This window comes from Sorex araneus, chromosome 8 (genome assembly GCF_027595985.1).
Source record: "Sorex araneus isolate mSorAra2 chromosome 8, mSorAra2.pri, whole genome shotgun sequence".
Taxonomy (NCBI): Eukaryota; Metazoa; Chordata; class Mammalia; order Eulipotyphla; family Soricidae; genus Sorex; species Sorex araneus.
The window spans coordinates 34316179-34335068 of NC_073309.1; positions in this window are offsets into that span (position 1 = coordinate 34316179).

The following is an 18890-nucleotide window of genomic DNA, read 5'->3' on the forward strand; positions in this document are numbered from 1 at the left end:
ACTTATTCATCTTACACATCGCAAAAACTTTATATATATCAAATTGAACTCTCCTTTTCCCCTTCTTTCATCCTTCAACCTCATGCTATGGTATGCTTCTATAAATTTGACTATTGTAGAATATCCTCTTAATATTTGTTTTATACTACCTTGTTTCATTTAGCACAATGTCCTCTAGATTCATTCATATTGTTGCAAATGCAGAATTTCCTTTCTTTGAGAGACTAAGTCAATTGAATGCATATTAAACATATTTTTATCATTAAATCATCACAATTCTTTTAAAATTTAAGGTAAGGTTACAGAAAAAATAAGAAGGGAAGGAGTCAGATAATAAGAAAACCATGAAGGAGGAAACAAAGAGGAAGGGTCACAGAAGGGAAATGTGAAGATAAAGATGCTAATTAATCCAAGATTTTAGTTAGTCCCTCACACAATTAACTTGTGTATGGTCCCATAGCCAATCAAATCGCTGCCACTGTCACTGTCATCCCGTACTCATCAATTTACTGAGCGGGCACTAGTAACGTCTCCATTGTGAGCCTTGTTACTGTGTTTGGCATATGCCACGAGTAGTTTGTCAGGCTGTGCCACACGGGCGAGATACTCTTGGCAGCTTGCCGGGCTCTCCCAGAGGGGCAGAAGAATCGAACTCACGTCGGTCACATGCAAGGTGAACACCCTATCCACTGCACTATCGCTCCAGCCCAGCCAATCAAATAATAGAAATATCTAAGAGGTGAAGATCACAGATCTCTGTAGGGGAGGATTAACAGTCGGAGATTTCAGTTAGCCCATCATACACAAGCATGATCTGATTGGGCACAGGTGACTAGATTGTTGGGCAAGTAATTAAGTAGAAGGAAAAAGAAAGAGGTGGAGAGACAGAATAAACCAGGTCACTATATAATGAGGTTGGAGGTCGAATGGTATGTTTGGAAGAAGAGGTGCTTTCCAGAATACAGAGGTCCTTGTTTCTGTGATTGTTCTAAACAACAGAGGTACCTCTACTTGAACTACTAAATGAGAGTGATAACACCAAAGAGCTTCGATGGTCAACATGATAATCTTACATATCATGCACAAGAACCTAGGGCAGGTCAAGCTATCTGCTGTGACATAAAAGCAACTGATAACTCTACAGTGCATCAGAAATATCACTGTCACTGTCACTGTCATCCCATTGCTCCTCGATTTGCTCGAACAGGCACAAGTAACGTCTCCATTTTGAGATTGCTGTTACTGTTTTTGGCATATCAAAAATGCCACGGGTAGCTTGCCAGGCTCTGCCATGCGGGCGAGATACTCTGGATAGCTTGCCGAGCTCTCCAAGAGGGGAAGAGGAATCGAACCCTGGTCAACCGCATGCAAGGCAAATGATTTACCACTGTGCTATCATTCCAGCCCATCAGAAATATATATTTTAAAAATGTTAAGGCACTGTGATTCTTTGTGATTCACTGTGTTCATAATAGAGTTGCTTCAGACATACAATGTTCCAACATTAATCCCATCACCAGTGTCTCCTCCCACCCACAACCACCAGAGTCCCCAGGTTCCCTTCTACTTTCCAGCCAGTCACTTGGCAGGCATATAATAAATTTATTTCATATTTATTGCCCCCCAAAGTTAAAAGAAATAGCAAATGGGATTATAAGAAAATAAACAACAAAAGTCCATTTGTAATGATTGGTTGCTATTTAAACCTATGCAAATAAGAATTTTAAACCATTCCATACAACATATTATATGGCCTATTGTCATTTACATAACTAAGTTTTCAATTCTAGTGCCTAAAATATATTACATTAAATTTTATTTTGTACTTGAAACTTATTGCAATAATCATCATATCTTCTTCATCCTAACTGAAGCTTTTGTATGGGTTTTTCTTTTGCCCCCTTGGCAAGCACATAACAAATTTACTTTATAGTAGTTGGTCCGAGAAAATTTAAAAGAATGTCAAATATAATTATAAAAAATAAATCAATAGAAGTCAATTGGTGATGATTAATTGCTATATGTTTTTGACCTTTTTTAATCTACTAGAGAACAACTCAATGCATCATTGGAGAGTGCCAACTCAATGCTACATGATGGTAAGTTTCTCTTGTCCTTTAAAGGAGCTCTTTTAATGCTTTTTGTCAGACTGGTTTTAAGGTATGATTGTCGCCTATCCATGAAATTTTGCAAAGTTCCTTCAAAATCTGAAGGGATAATTTAACTGGGTAGAATACTCTTGGTGTGGTGTCTGTTTCATTGAGCTTTTGTACTATAATCTTCCTTATTCTTCTGGCTCGTAGTCTCATTTCTGCTACACATGTTATGGGCTTTCTTTGTATTTTGGTTCCATTTTTAATCTTTCTTCTTTTAATATTCTGTCTCTATCTTTGAATTTTGTTATGTGGAGAATAATGTGTCTTGGAATTTTCCTAAAAGTATCTATTTTCACTAGTACTCTTCAAGCTTCTTGCATCTCAGTGTTTTTATGCCCAAAAGTGGGATTTCTGGATCATATGGAAGTTTAACGTAAAGTTTACTGAGAACTCTCGATAATGTTTTTTAATTTAAATTTTATTAATTTTTTTAGAGAACTACAAAGCCATTCATGATCAGGTTTCAGTCATACAGTTTTCCAACACCCATTCCTCCATGTGCTGGGCCAGCCAACAGTCGAACTGGTCAAGAGGGAAGGTGAGGATCTTAAAGAGACAACACAAGTGGTTGAGAGGGCTGAGTTCTCATGGAACAGCAGTCTTGATCTTTATTTCAGGCAGTCTTTTATACATCTCTATCAGGAACTTGGCAGATAAAATCATTATTCATAGTTATTCATGATTATTACAAAAAGTACATGTTTTTAATTATAATGAAGGTGAGGAACATAGTATAATGGAAAACAACTTGTTACTAGGTCAATAACTGGAAATAAGAACAAGTACATGGAAAAACAATCTGATCATTCCTCTACTCTCTAATAATTGCAAAAGGTCTAATTTCCACAAAATCACAATACATCTATTTCTTATTAACTTCTCTTGCAGACTGTGAATGGTGAACTACTAACTTCTCTATAGGCTTGGTTTGGCGACACAATGGCCACTCCACGTACTAGGGGTGGTGGGACAGAGAGCTATGCCAAGTATTCTTGGCCCTCCTTTGAGGCAGCTCCCAAGGCTACGTCCACTTAAGGACCCTGCATAGGCATGCTGCTTCCCACATCCATGATGTACATTTTCCAGCACCCAGCACCCAGTGTCCCCAGGTTTCTTCCCACCCATCATCATCCCCACTCCCTTCTTCTTCTTCTTCTTCTTCTTCTTCTTCTTCTTCTTCTTCTTCTTCTTCTTCTTCTTCTTCTTCTTCTTCTTCTTCTTCTTCTTCTTCTTCTTCTTCTTCTTCTTCTTCTTCTTCTTCTTCTTCTTCTTCTTCTTCTTCTTCTTCTTCTTCTTCTTCTTCTTCTTCTTCTTCTTTTCCTTCTCCTCCTCCTCCTCCTCTTCCTCCTCCTCCTTCTTCTTCCTCTTCTTCTTCTTCTTTTTCTTCTCCTCCTCCTCCTCCTCCTCCTCCTTCTTCTTCTTCTTCTTCTTCTTCTTCTTCTTCTTCTTCTTCTTCTTCTTCTTCTTCTTCTTCTTCTTCTTCTTCTTCTTTTCCTTCTCCTCCTCCTCCTCCTCTTCCTCCTCCTCCTTCTTCTTCCTCTTCTTCTTCTTCTTTTTCTTCTCCTCCTCCTCCTCCTCCTCCTCCTTCTTCTTCTTCTTCTTCTTCTTCTTCTTCTTCTTCTTCTTCTTCTTCTTCTTCTTCTTCTTCTTCTTCTTCTTCTCCTTCTTCTTTTTCTTCTTCTTCTTCTCCTTCTTCTCTTCTTCTTCTTCTTCTTCTTTTCTTCTTCTTCTTCTTCATCTTCATCTTCTTCTTCTTCTTCTTCTTCTTCATCATCATCATCTTATTATTATTATTCTCCTTCTCCTCCTCCTCCCTCCTCCTTATTTTCTTCTTCCTCTTCCTCCTCCTCCTCCTCTTCTTTATTGGTGGCTTTTCAAAAGTTTTCCCCATTGGTTTTCTAGTGTACTTGCTGTACTGAGGGTGAGTCTTTGTAGTTAACCCCTTGAAAGACATTTCTAGAGGTTGCACTCTGTCATCTCTGCCTATCCTCACAGAATGACAACTGTGAGTGGAATAAAATTTTGAAAATTTGTTGAGTAGACCTGTTATGTGGCTTCTTAAGAAGCCATGTGTTTCAGAAGCTATTATATGGGAAAGTTAATAGATGCAGATTAGGTGTAGAGACTGCTGGACTCACGTGGAAGGGAAGGGCTCTACCTGCAGTTTAAGCTCCAGTATGGTGTGAGCCCGTAATATGGTGCAGATCAGGGTTGGGGGCTGCTGTGACCTACCCATGTGGAAGGGGCTCTACCTCCTGTTCATGCTCTGCCTCCCGTTTGGAATGAGCCTAGTGGTATCAGCCAAAGGAAAGCCTCACCTGGGACAGTGGGGGAGCAAGCAGAATTTTAGGAGCCTGAAATATTTTTAGAGATTGATGCAGACCTAAACAAAAGCATAATGGAAGTTCCTACTCTAAGGATATGCTGACAACTTTAGAGGATCTGAGTCTACATGGTAGGTGGCATGCTCTTGGTCTCCATTCAGGAACAATGACTGTCCATACCCATGGATTTGTACCCAATGGAAGAATCACACCAGTGAACCTTCACCCGCAGACCAATGATTCTCTGTACCGCATCCATGGATTTACTCCCATTAGACCTCAGCTGACAGAGAATTGGTGTTTACATCCACCTCTGTTTCCAGAAAATCTGTGCTAAAATTTAGATTAAGTGCACAGAACTGTTCTGAAACTAGAATCAACAACACCTCTGCAGTAAGAGGGAAAAAGGATAGTATTTGTATTTTCTTGTGTATGGACAAAGGAAAGAATAATTGTCATAAAAGTGAGGTTTCAAATAACACATTGAAAGACCAAAATTTCCAACAAAAAATTGAATTTTGTTTCCAAATTTAATTATTCTGCTCTTGCTCCTGATTTTCACTGAAAACAAAGTTTCTGGAAAGGTAAAAAATAAATAAACCTATAAAAATAGTTTATAAGCAGAGCAATGGTGAAAACTTTTGATCTCTTATATTTCTCTGCTTACTAACAGCATGCTGAGTTTAAATATCTAAGTCTAAATTCAGGCAGGGAAACTTTTGTCCTGGGCATAGCCCAAAGGTTTACATCTTGCAAGTCAAGGAAATGAAATTCTGAGAGAGATTTCACAGAAAGGCTTAAAACTAAGGCCTCAAATCCAAGCCTGAAATCTAAAGGATCTGCTAGTCAGCTCCTACAGGGAAAATGCAGAATTGTGATAAAAAACAGAGATAATGGCCCTGCTTCACAAAGATTGTAGGGGGGGCAGGGATAAACAAGTTAACAAATAATGATGAGAAAAAATAGTATAGAAATAGGGTGCTTATCTTGCATGTGGCTAAACTGAGTTTGATCGCACCCTGTATGATTCCCTGAGCCCCTCCAGGAGTGATTCCTGAGCACAGAGTAATAAGTAAACCCTGAGCACCACTGGGTACTGTCTAAATAATAAGTGAATTGTCTAAACACTAAGCTAATCAGCTTAATGTGTTTGAGACAAAACAGTGTTTAGAACATTGGATAAAAAGAGTATCAGATCTTATAAATTAAAAAAAAATGACCCAGAGAGCATAAATGAGTGTCTATGGTCTAAATGACTTTCTAAAGTCATTAAAGGAAATAATAACTAATATAATAGCAGCATGATATTCACATTATTCACCTTCAACCAAGTATCAACTACTATTAAAACACTAAGTTCACATATATGATTAGAATAGACATTTAAAATACAAGGAGTGAAACAACTTTAGCAGGGGGGTATGGGGGGTAAAAGAGAAAAGGGGAGAAATGCACAATAAATGCCTATTAACTCCAAGAAGAAGTAAATGTTCAGTGAATGGAGCATTTATCCTTCACTGATCTCAGAACTGTCACAGGGTCACTCATGGAAAATAAGCAGTATAGAAAATTTTGAGATGGAAATATATTGTTCAAGTAAGCCTAATATTAATATTTCTCCCTTTCTAAGAGCTTATTTCAAGAAGATAATTAGTCAAGGACTCAAGATAAGCTCATGATTGTGGAATTTCTTATAATAAATAAGCAATTCTGTGTTATAAACTCATTGTACATACAACAGAATATAAGAACTAAAATATAAGTAAAATCTTTTAAGTATATTGGATATTTATGCATGAATTTAAAATATTTTCCATATTGTACTTATTCTCAGGCTTTACATTGTTAAAAGAAAAGTGCTTTATCTTGGTTATAAACAGGCCATGTTCCTATTAACTGATCACTTGTATCACTTGTATAACTTGTCATCTCGTTATTCATTGATTTACTCGAGCAGGCCCCAGTAACGTTTCCATTCATCCCTGTTGCATGCTAGTGTAGCTCAATGACATCTGCTCCCTCCAGGAACACAAGCAAGCTCAAACCGTTCATTCAGGGTCTTGATGAAGAAGTCTGACCATCTTGTAGGTGGGCGGCCATGCTGTCTTTTGATGTTGCGTGTAATCCAGTTGGTAACAGCTCTAGTCCAACAGTCATCTCTAAATCGCTTTATGTGTCTGGCCCATCTGATTTTTGATGCCTTGGCAAATGAGACAGCATCCCTGATTCTTGATTGTCAACAGAGGTCAGAACTCCAGATTCCTATATCGACCTATTGTTTCTAGGAGCTTTTCTGTAGAGTGTATCTCACAGTGATTCAATAAAATTAAGGAAAAAGAAAAAAGAACTCCAGATTCCTTCTCTCACTTGAGTGAATTGTAATACTCCAAGCATAGCTCTTTTGATTCCTCTTTGGAATACACAAATAGCTTTCTCATCCTGTTTGCGTAGAGCCCAGGTCTCTGAGGCATATGTTAGTGCAGGAAGAACAGTGGAGTCGAAAAGATGTGCCCAGAGCCTGAGGTTCTTCATCCTCCTAACCACTTCTTCAACGCTCTTGAAGGCATTCAATGCCACTCTCTTCCTCCTGCACAGTTCAGGTGCCAGGTCATTTGTCGTTGTTGAGTTCTCGACCTAAGTACACATAGCTGCTGCATTTGGAGATGTTCATTCCATTGAGGGAAAATAGAACATCAGGAACTAGTCCGTTTCTCATGAACATTGTCTTCCTGAGATTCAGCTGCAGTCCGACCTTTCCACACTCACGGTCAAAGTCGGCCAGCACTTGTGCTACTTGGCTGATATTTGGTGTTATGAGAACGATGTCATCAGCGAAGTGGAGGTGGTGTAGTTGCCAACTGTCTATCTTCACTTCCATTCCTTCCCGCTCCAGTCGTCGCATGATGTTCTTGAGGGTGGCACTAAAAAGTTTCAGTGAAATGATGTTGCCCTGCCGAACCCCTCTTTTTACGTCGATGAACACTTCTTTGTAGAATGGTGAGATACTGGTGGTGGATCCATAATACAGGATCTTGATGTACTGAGTTTGAACTCCCTGTTTGGCTAGGGATTCGATGACTGCTTCAGTCTCAACAGAATCAAAGGCCTTTATAAAATCAATGAACGTTAGACAGAGCAGCATCTTGAACTCTCGCAAGACCTCAATGAGCTTGGTCACTGTGTGGATATGGTCGATCGTGCTGAATCCTTTTGGGAACCCGGCATGCTTGCATGGTTGTCCTTCATCTAGTGTTCTGCCAATCCTATTCAGGATGACTCAAGTGAACAATTTCTAGATGATGGACAACAGGCAGATTGGGGGATAGTTGCCGATGTTGTGGATGTCTCTCTTCTTGTATAACAGGACGGTCCTGCTAGTTTTCCATTGGACGGAACCTTGCATTCAGGTAGCATTTGAAAAGCCGAGCCACTGTATTGATGAGCACTGGCAGCAGATTTTTCAGGTGTTCGAGTCTGACCTTGTCTGGACTGGGTGCTGTATGCTTCTTTACTGACAAAATGGTTTGTTGGATTTCAGAAGGGAGAATACTGGGAACGAAGTAAGGGCCTCAGTTGCCCTTACTTCCTAGCACCCCAAAAGCAGGGTTCTGATGAGGGACTGGATGGACCCAGGGTAAGCTGTGAGCTACCCTGGTATTGAAATTGGCCTGGCCAAAGCGCCATAATGCTTAACTATAAGTTAAGAGTATAGTCATGGACAAATTCTGTAATGATCCAAAAAGTAATAACTAGATTAGGGCCCTACTAGGGTTAGGAAAGATAAATCTGGCCTGAGCACTGTAGTCTGAGATCTATAGTGAGATGTCCTCAGGAAAGCCACTCTACAAGCTCAATGTATCTCTTACTATGTCCATACAAAATAACTAATATCAAGAAGTAGAATTAAGATGTTTATTATGGTGTTAACTAAGTTATTGGAGTAAGGAGAAGAGAAACACCTCTAGGTGGTATTTCCACCCTTGAGCCTGATGGGCGATCAGGAATGGCCTTTGGTATGTTGATTCTACCACCCCCAATGCTGGGAAGTTGGAGAGATGAGAGAGAGAGTGAGAGAGAGACAGAGACATAGAGAGACAGAGACAGAGAGAGACAGAGACCAGGGCAGCAAGATGGAGTAGGGAGAGACTAGCAAGGGGTCAGAGAGAGATGAATGTAGGGGAAGAATGCAGGAGCAGGTGCATGTGGAGAAACGAGAGATGAGGTGGCGAGTGGAGCATGGACAGATAAGCGGGAGAGACAGGAGGAGACGGGAATGAGGGGCAGTGGGAGATAAGAATGAGGGACTCAGTGAGACTGGAACAGGCACGTGGGGAGAATGGAATAAAGGGCAACTGAACACCAACCAGCCTACGGCCTCGTTTCCTCCTTCATCCGCCCATGGCATCGCCACCCAAAGTGGGAAGTGGATTAAGTCCACCAAATTCATGTGGCAAGAGGGAGAGCCGCTGGGACTCTCCCTAGCCACCTGGAGATTATACAGTTGATCATGAACATTCAACAATAAAACTCCTGAAACTGGTGGAATAGCTCAGTGGATAAGGTGCTTGACCCTGACCACTACCAGGACTAATCCCTGAGCACAGAGCCAGGAATAAGCCCTAAGCACCTCTGTGTGGCCCCCAAATGATCAACATGTAAAAAAGGAAATTGAGATAGAGAAGGGACCAGTAGGTCAATCACGGTTGGAGGGATTGCCTGGGATGGGAGATGTATACTGAAAGTAAACAAAGGACCAAACATGGTGGCCTCTCAGTATCTGTAGTGTAAACCATAACGCCCCAAAGAAGAGAGAGACTAAGAAGGAAATTGCCTGCCATAGAGGTGGGTGGAGTGGAGGTGGTGGGAGGGATACTGGGGGACATTGGAGATGGGAAAGCTACACTGATAGATGGATGGAAGTTCGAATATTGTATGACTAAAACTCAATCATGAAAGCTTTGTAATTGTATTTCACAGTGATTCAATAAAAATCTAAACAAAAGGAAATAAAAATTATAAACTGTCTATATATCTTGAGATCTGTTTTCTAAGAAATCTGTCCTGCAATTGAACCCCTTATTTAATTCAATTTCTTTTTTTGTAGAAAATAGGTGTAATTGTTTCTGTTTGGCTTTTTGAGCCACATTCAGCTGTGCTCATGTATTACTCTGGCTCTGCACTCAAGATTCACTCCTGGCAGGCTTAGGGGACCATGTTGGGTGCAGGTGATTGAACCTGGGTTGGTCGCATGCAAGTCAAGCACTTTACCCACTGTACTATCCTTCCAGCCTCCAAATTGTGTGTATTGTTTATATTATTTAATTAGAATTATTATAATTTTATTAAAAGTGTTGATAACTGCTGTACCTTTTAGTATTTGAACAATAATCCAATTTTATTATTCTAATTCATATAATTTAAAATTTGCCTTAAGTGGGAATATAGAACATTGTTTAGGTTAGAAAATTATAAATCAGGGAATCTAGGTTATAATCTCAAATAGTATTCATTCATCTCCCTAAGAGATCCTATCTTTTGCAAAATTTTCTTTATATTTTATATCCAGTTTCAATAATATAAATTCTTGTTTTCCTCCCTTTTCCTTTGACCTGAATCATATTGCCTTTACAAAATTTATTCTGTTGCTATCTAGAAACAATCCATGTACATGTATTTGTCCATGCTATATTCCCAGGCTCATTAATCATTCTTTGCCCTTTACAGCTATATACATACAATCCAGTATATATGTGTTGATTAACTGAATGATCACATGGCATAGTTGGAGATTAAACTCATCTCTGTAAAGAGAATGTGGCATCTAGAAAATCTTGGAAAATGGGATTAACTACTATGAGTAGAAAAAACAGAAGTCTTGCAAACTGAGATACACAGGATAAAATCTTACAAAACTTATTCCTTCTCCATTCAAAAAGAAATTTGAATTCTTATGCAGCTGGAGAATCTTGACACAGAGAAAGTTCTTAATTTTATTGATAAGAGTAGTAATTTGAAGTTTCTTTTCATTAAGTGAATTAAAATGCCCCAAATTATTACAGGAATGACTTGAAAATAAGACAGTGAAGAGATTATGAAGCTGAAACCACATACTTGGTGAAGACATGGCTAAAATGCCTATGACAGGCAAAATTTTAATTAAATTAATTTATTTTTCATATTATAATGCTTTGATTTTACCAAATTGTCCATAATACAGTTGTTTTAGGCAGTTAGTGTTCCAACACAGACTCTATCACCAATGTCCCAGTTTCTCATCCAGCACCCAAGCCTTCTCCCTTACCAGGCACAAACAAATTTACTTTATATTGCTTGCTACAACAACAAAGTCAAATGGAACTATAAAAAGAATAGTTCAATAAAAGTCAACTTGTGGTAATATTTTTACCTCTTGATTATGTTACAAAAGCCATTGATGTTTTACTAGATTGGTTGTACTAGTTGACCCTAGTTACTGTTTTTACTCATTGAGGTTGGTGGTCTTCTATACACTTTCCCACCAGAATTGCTGTGCTGCTACCAGGCCATCAGTACTACAAATGTAGAGGTGTTATGTGGCCACATATGTGACTGTGTGCTCCAGGAGCTATGAAACTGGGACAATTTTGTAGGGAGCCATCTTACAGAGCTTGGCTCTTATCGTCTAGTCAAGTGGAGGCTGCTTGGGATTCCTGTGATCTTATCATTTCACCATTTGTCTCACTAGCCAAAGGCCATGCCTGATCAACATTCTACTACTGTTCCTATGGGGGTCCAAGCATGCATACCACCCCCCTCCCACCAAGAGGTATAAGTATTGTAACTGCTGTGAATAAACTCTCTCTCTCTCTCTCTCCTCCTCCTTCTGGCTCTGCGTCGGTTACATCCCCTCCTTAGCCCCACAAAGGGTCCTCCCTGCGGGACAGGATGGGACCCCACAAATTTGGCAGGTTGTCCAGTAGAAACCTCAGTAACAGAGCTGTTTCTGCTTCAGAGGGTGTTAGGTGTGGCTGTAGGCTGCTGTGCTTTCTGGCAGAAAGAGGGATCTGCCTACCTCCATTCCAAGAAAGCCCCAGGGTTTTTAGCCTGGACCAGTCTACCTGGGGAGATTTAGTGGCGTGATGTGTTTTTGAGATTAGTTCTGGAACTGAGCCTTTTAAGATCAGTCTGTCTTATCCTTGATTATGATATGTTATATGACAGAGTTTTAGGTATAGAAATCACTTACGTGCACTTGATCCAATTACATGAGCCCTTAGTAGCAGATCACACTCTCTAGTTGTCTAAAAATGGTAAGTAAGAAAGATTCAGTTTTTGATGAGAACCTACGTAGTATTGTTGAGTTAAAGATTGAGTAGGTCATGTGAGAAGTAATGTGGGAAGTCTCTAAAAATATTTTGAAGTCAGATAATATGAGGTACAGAGGTGGGCAGTTTACAAAGTAATAGGTAAAAAACCCATATTCTTTTCATGCATTCCATAACTAGAGTCATTTTACTCTAAGTGAAAGGAAACAATGAATTGCAGCTGAGCTATTAGGAGAAATAAACTCCTTATGGAGCCACGTCTAAAATGTCTTGGTTTCTGCTACAGTCTAAGTGTCACCACAATTAAGTGAAAAGATAATGAGATAAACCTCAGAGTACTTCTTTGAAACTCTAATGAGCTATTATTTATTAAAGTTTAATACGTTTTACTGTAATATGTGGCAAGTTGTTAGGCTTACTGCTGATGACATTATAATTGCTGTAACCCTGTCCTTTGATTTTTTCAATGACCAAACCAAACTATGGATATAGTTGAAAACTAGTCCAGAAATCCACCGAGACAAAATAATACTGTGTTTCAGTCTAAAGAACATTTCTTACTTTTAATTCTCTACATTTACAAAAATTTTCTACATTTTTAATACACAAAATAGAGTAAACCTTAAGTGGTTGTGAAATTTAAATAAAATAACTCAAGTATAACATTTGGCATAATGTATCATTTTGAATAAATGCTCAGTAACTAGAAAAGTAGCACTGTCTGCACTGTCGCACTGTTGTCCCATTGTTCATCGATTTGCTCCAGCGGGCACCAGTAAAGTCTCCATTGTGAGACTTGTTGTTACTGTTTTTGACATATCAAATATGCCATAGGTAAACTAGAAAACTAATAGTAATAATAGTAATTATAATTGCTACTGCCCCTTCTTTGTCATGACCATATCTTCTTGTTGTATTAAATGAGCTCTTAAGACTTTCTCCCAGCAACTTTTAAGTAGGAATAGTTTTCTTTGATGCCTCTAATACTTTGCAGGATTATCCAGCCATATAGTATAAAAGAAAAATCACTCAATTCTATATAGAAACAAAAGATATAGTTGATGTAGGAAAAAGTATTTCTCTTTTTATTGCAATTATCTGTGTTCTATAGAAAAACATGACAGATAATGACAGAGAATAGGAGATAACAAAGGTGGGCAAAATCTTGGTCATAGAATATAGAAATAGAAAGATCAGGAAAGGAAATGAAATGTAGTGGTTGAGCAAGAAATAGTCTGAAGATAAAAGAGATCTTGTACACATTGGTGGTATAGACATGAGGTATTTGTATTTACTTAAATAAAGTCAATACACCTATAAGCATGGAACCTAACCTAGTTAAGACATGTGCGTGTTAAACTTTAAAATTAATTAAACTTTAAAAAATGTGCCTGTTAAGGTGGTTAGTTGGCAGAATTAAGGGATTTGGTGGGGCAGAATCTGTAGACATTGTTAGACTAATACCAACTGGTGGAAGGATTTGAGGTGGAAAATCACATGCTTGAAAGTCTGTTATTGACATCTTTGTTAATCAGAGTGCCTAAATTGAAAAAAAAATCACTGCCCTTCTTTTGGCCACACCCAGTTGTGTTCAGTGTTTACTCCTGGTTATGCTCTCAGGGATCACTCTTGGTATGCTGGAGGACCATATGGGATACCAGGGATCAAACCCAGGTTAGCCATGTGCAAGGCAAACGCCTTATCCACTGTACTATGACTTTGACCCCTACCTCTCCTTTGTAATAAGTGAACAGGCTGCAGTCCTTTAATTCAGGCCACATCGAGGCTTTTGATACCCCATTACAGCAATATAAAGTTAAAATTATAGAGCTACATAGGTTTCTGTAATTCTAATATCTAGTTGAGAACATAGGAAAGGATAGGGTACTACTGATTACTTGTCACTTGTCATAATATGTGTGATTAATTTCAGATGAGACTAAACTCACAGTTCAAAATTCTAATGATGAGATCTCCTTAAATGGAGATAATCTAGAGGTATGCAGCACCAGCTAAGGGAGATTAACACAATTCTTTTTCCAATACAATCTGAGGATATGGCAGCATGAAACAGAATTATGCCTTCCTTACAGATGTGCATTTGTCTATTTGGGGCTCATAATGTCTTATACCATGTTGCACATCTGAAATCATTGCTAAGCATAAGAATACCAAGATACTTTTGTCAAATAAAAAGAACGGCTTCCACATTCCTTTATAAAGCTCTCCAATTTCAAATTACTGAGTTTAGTTTTATATTTTAAAAGAATTTATTATCTAGAAAAGCAGCTAAGAATATTCTTCAGAAGTAGATTTTAGAGGCCCATAAATACTATCTATAAACTTATCAGCACATAATGATATTATCAGCATACAGAATGAATATGCCAATTCACATGGAATTGAGTAATAGCTTTATAAAAGGAGAAAATGAAAGTGGACTCAGAATAGACTATGATGGCTTCCTGCTGTAAATGGTCCATTGATTCAACAATGCCCCATCAAAAAGAACAATCTCTTGATGATTGCTGCAATGTGTACCCCACCATAGGGACATTTTGTTGAATCATCATCATTATGTGATTTACTTCTCAATAACTCATGTCTAGCTTATCCAAAAACATTCTTGATCTATCATGCATTCAGCTTGCCAATTTGCCATGGTCCTAAGCCAAAGAATTTTCCTTATTAAAATTCCTAACAAAAGAAATGTTTAGATGAAGGGATCTAATCAAGTAAACCCTTACAACCTCCACAATATAACTGTATGAAATTTGTTTCTCAGATATATATTCATGAGTTTTTCCCCCCTTTGTAGGTAGTGCTTTTCAATTCTCTGATGGGAAAATTTCAGTATTATAAGTGGAATAAGTGAGATGATTTTAAAACTCGGTGGAATCTCTGAAACCTTAAAATGGATTCCATGCAAAGACTCTATTATTGTGATAAAGTTAGGCATGAAATTTGAATCTTAAACCTTCTTGCATTCTGAAAAAAAACGTTAGCTTTATATTTAATTTAATACAAGTCTTCTAAATAGGATTCCCCTCACTTTGTTATTTAGAAATCCAGAAATTATCAACTTGGATGTGTCCTCAAAAACCTATCATTCTACATCTATTTTATTTTATAAAAGGAGAGACTGATACTCAAGGATGAGTGATGTTTTGTTCAAGGTTAAATCATGAGATAGCAGTATACCTGTAACAGCTCGCTTATTTGAAGTAGGGAGAAGAAAGATGGCAGCCTTGAGGAGTCTACCACTTTTTTCCCTCACCCAACTCAATTACCCAGGGTAATGCCTGGGTCAATCTAGGACTGCTATGAGTGCTTGCATGGTACTGACCTGAAAATCTCACCAGCTCCACAAGGTGGCCATCAAACCACACCTGTTCTCCATTGTTCTGTCTGGCATGGGAAATGACGTCTGCCACCTGATTTCTCTGGAGTCATGTAACTCAGCTGGAAGTGAGGAAATGCTCTCTACAGGGAAGGAAAGGCAATCCTGAATATCACCCAGGATTTCCCAGGAATGTGCCTTCTTTCACACAAACGAATTTCAGGGAGAAACAAATAATGAAGTAGTAACAATTTCACTTAGAGATAACAAGGAAGGAGAAAGAGAGAAAATAACACATTAAAGAGCAAACACAGGCTTTATCAGAATAAAAAAAATAGCGTTGGCCTGGATATATGTCATAAAGGGAGTGATTTTAACTCTTGGCAGTCTCCTTTCATGTGCTTTTCACGGCCTTCAGTTTCTTCTGAAATTTCTTCTCTTTTGTGGGGCTCTAGACTTCTCCTCAATTGACAATGATGACAGTTAATGTTTATCAAACTCCATCTCCTGTGTCCACAAAGTGGGTCCAGCCATAATACTCATAGATACTTTAGAGTTAGTTACAGAATAACTTCTTTAAATTCTATTTAGATTTATTATTTCCTACGAATTTATTGCCAGCCCTACTCCTCACCTTCTACTTGCTTACTTCACATTAATTTTCATATTCTGTTGGTTTACCACAATGGAGATATCACTTTAATTTTATGAGTTTATCATTCTATACATTGTCAATTACTCAAATGTTGAGAGCATATATATATATACATATATCTCTATGAACTCATACATATATATATATATATACACACACACAAGATCACTGTCACTCACTGTCATCCCGTTGCTCATTGATTTGCTCAAGCGGGCATCAATAATGTCTCCATTGTGAGATTTGTTGTTACTATGCTTGGCATATCGAATACTCTATGGGTAGCTTGCCAGGCTCTGCCGTATGTGCGAGATACTCTCGGTAGCTTGCCAGGCTCTCTGAGAGGGGTGGAGGAATTGAACTTAGGTTGGCTGTATACAAGGCAAACGCCCTACCACTGTGCTATTGCTCCAGCCCATACATAAGATAGGATGGAAAAAATATCAAAGAATGTTAGATTAATTGGGATCATCTCTCTTGCAAATAGAGCAGATTTCAAATAAATTTTGTATTGTTCACTGAATCCCCAGTGAAATAAGTGGTAAATAAATGAATGGATGAGTGAATTAAATCCATGTAGGTTCCTCACTAGGACTAGCCTAAGATTTTCATGTCTAGATAGTTATACTCACGGCTCAGCACAGAGGTGGTTTCCATGGTAATTTCAGTCTTTTCCTTTCAATGTTAACAGGCACCCTGAGAACAGCTGCTTAATAGTGTTACCAATGATTCTATTCAACCACTTTTGGCCACTATCTCTCCCTTTTAATGATGCCATTTACTATTTTTGAGATAGCACCGCAGGAGATACTACTACTGTCTTTTTATTTATCCATTTTATTTTTTAATTAAGTTATGTTAGTGAAATTAAGATTAGATATAGAATTGAGAAGTGTTGCTCCAAGAGCTAGGAATTAGATAATATTCTAACTCACACTATGTGTGTATGTGTGTGTATATATGTGTGTGTTTGTGATATGTATGTATATATAGTTGTGGGACCACGTGGCAGTTCCCAGAACTTTCAGCAGTGTTCATGGTTTACTCCTTGGCTCTGTGTTCAGGTACCATCACTGATGGAAATTACATGAAGTGCCGAGAATAAAATGCATGTCAGTCACATGCAAGACTAGCACCTTAGCCACTGAGCTATCTCTTCAACCCTATGACTCATTGATTTTTAAAAGGTCTCTTCATGGGCCTCTTAAAGATCTAGCTAACTACCAAGTCATGGCCAGCTGTAGCCCAACACTGCTATTTATGCCTTTTCAGAGATATAAGAAACTCTACTTATCAGCCAAGTTCCATAAATATGAAGGTGTTTCCTGGGATTTTCCAGGTCACATACACCTGTCTAAGGAAGTTAACTCAAAATTTCTTCCAGTTCAGTAATACTAATTGAGCTGCTTGACTGGAAAAATTGATCATTGGATCTGTATTACCCTAAAATATTCTCTACCATCTGTCTCCAGTTCTCTCAAAGGAGAGAACCTCTTTAGCTTAAGACTTTGATGCCCTTTAAAACAAAATCTCCTGTAAGAGAAACCCTTGAAGTTGTCATCAATCACACATAATTTAGCATTGGTGCTTTTGAATTTTCACTCAGGGAGAAAAAAATAAATTCTCCAAATTAGATGACTAAAAAGGCCTATTCTAACTTTCTCATTTAAAATAATGATCCCTTACAGATGCTAATGATTGCCATCCCTGTTCTATTTTTCAAACACTATCTTATTCAATCTTAAAGATATCTAAGGCAGATACATAATTCATGCTCCCATTTTACAGAAAAGGAAAATTGAAGCTTAAAAATGGGAGGCATCCTGCACAATGAAACTCAGTGAAAAGACAGGGATTTGAGAGTGTTGACTCTTACTCTGTATTTTATGTTCTTAACTGTAATGCTTCTTTACTCCTGTGGCCTTTGCAATTACTTTGATTTATTTTTTATCTAAAACTTCAGTAAGCTGTGATCAGAATGCAGTCAGTAACAAGTCTTGGATCTTCTTGGTGGGCTTACTTTATTTCTTACTTTATATATTGAAAATATTGTTTTCTATTCTCATTTTGCTTGTGACTGGCTATTCCTTCAGTTAGGAACACATTCACTACCCTCAAATTAATTCTCTATTTCATCTCCCATTCAACTCTTGACCAACCCTTATCAATTCTTTATATTCCAAAGCTATTGTCACATTCTCTGAAGGACTCACCTTATACCTTTTTTCTCCCTTAATTAGGTATTGTGACACTCAATGTTTTCTGACACTTGGGGAAAGAATATTACACAACTCCCCTAGGTATCACTCTAATTAGTGCATGCAAATGTTACTTCCTAGAGTAGGTAGCACTGCAGACTAACTACCATAACCTGATTATAAGACAGTAAATACCTGTTGGTTTGTAGACTCTGAGGTGGTTAATTAAAACGATAAAAATTCAGCATAAAGTCCATATATATTTATCTCATTAATAAATTATTTCATTTATCCACATAATGTTACAGTTTGTGTTAATACCCATTGTCTTTTCATCGTATTATTGCTTGGTTTAGAAGGAATATTTCTGACCTGTGTTATCATCAGGATTTGTACTGTTTATGAGCAGAAATATTTATGCTGTAAACCTTTGGTATGCAAAGATAAGTTTGAACACAGAATCACTTGTGTATGATTTCTAGAGACAAGTTATTAAATGAATGGCATGAGATATTAATGGAAGATAGTTTCATATTTTCTTCCTTTTCTTTCATTACTATGCAGGTGATACTGACTTTGTAGCCTGAGTTAACACACTGTCCTTCATTTGAACATACTAACTTAGATACTATTACATACTTCATTTTCCATGGTTGGACTTTTTAGAAACAAAAATAACTTCATCCCGGTTTTATATACAAAGACAAAAGCTAACAATAGCGATAATATGTTTTAAATTTTTATTTTAGGCACCATGGTTTGCAATACTGATAATGGCAGAGCTTCATCTATAAAAAAAACTCCATCACCACACCCTCCACCCCAGTTTCAGAATTCTGAGAGTTACTAGTTTCCTAGTGTTACCCCACCTAGTGATGTTTTCTGTTCACAGTAGCCAGAATCTGGAAACAACTCA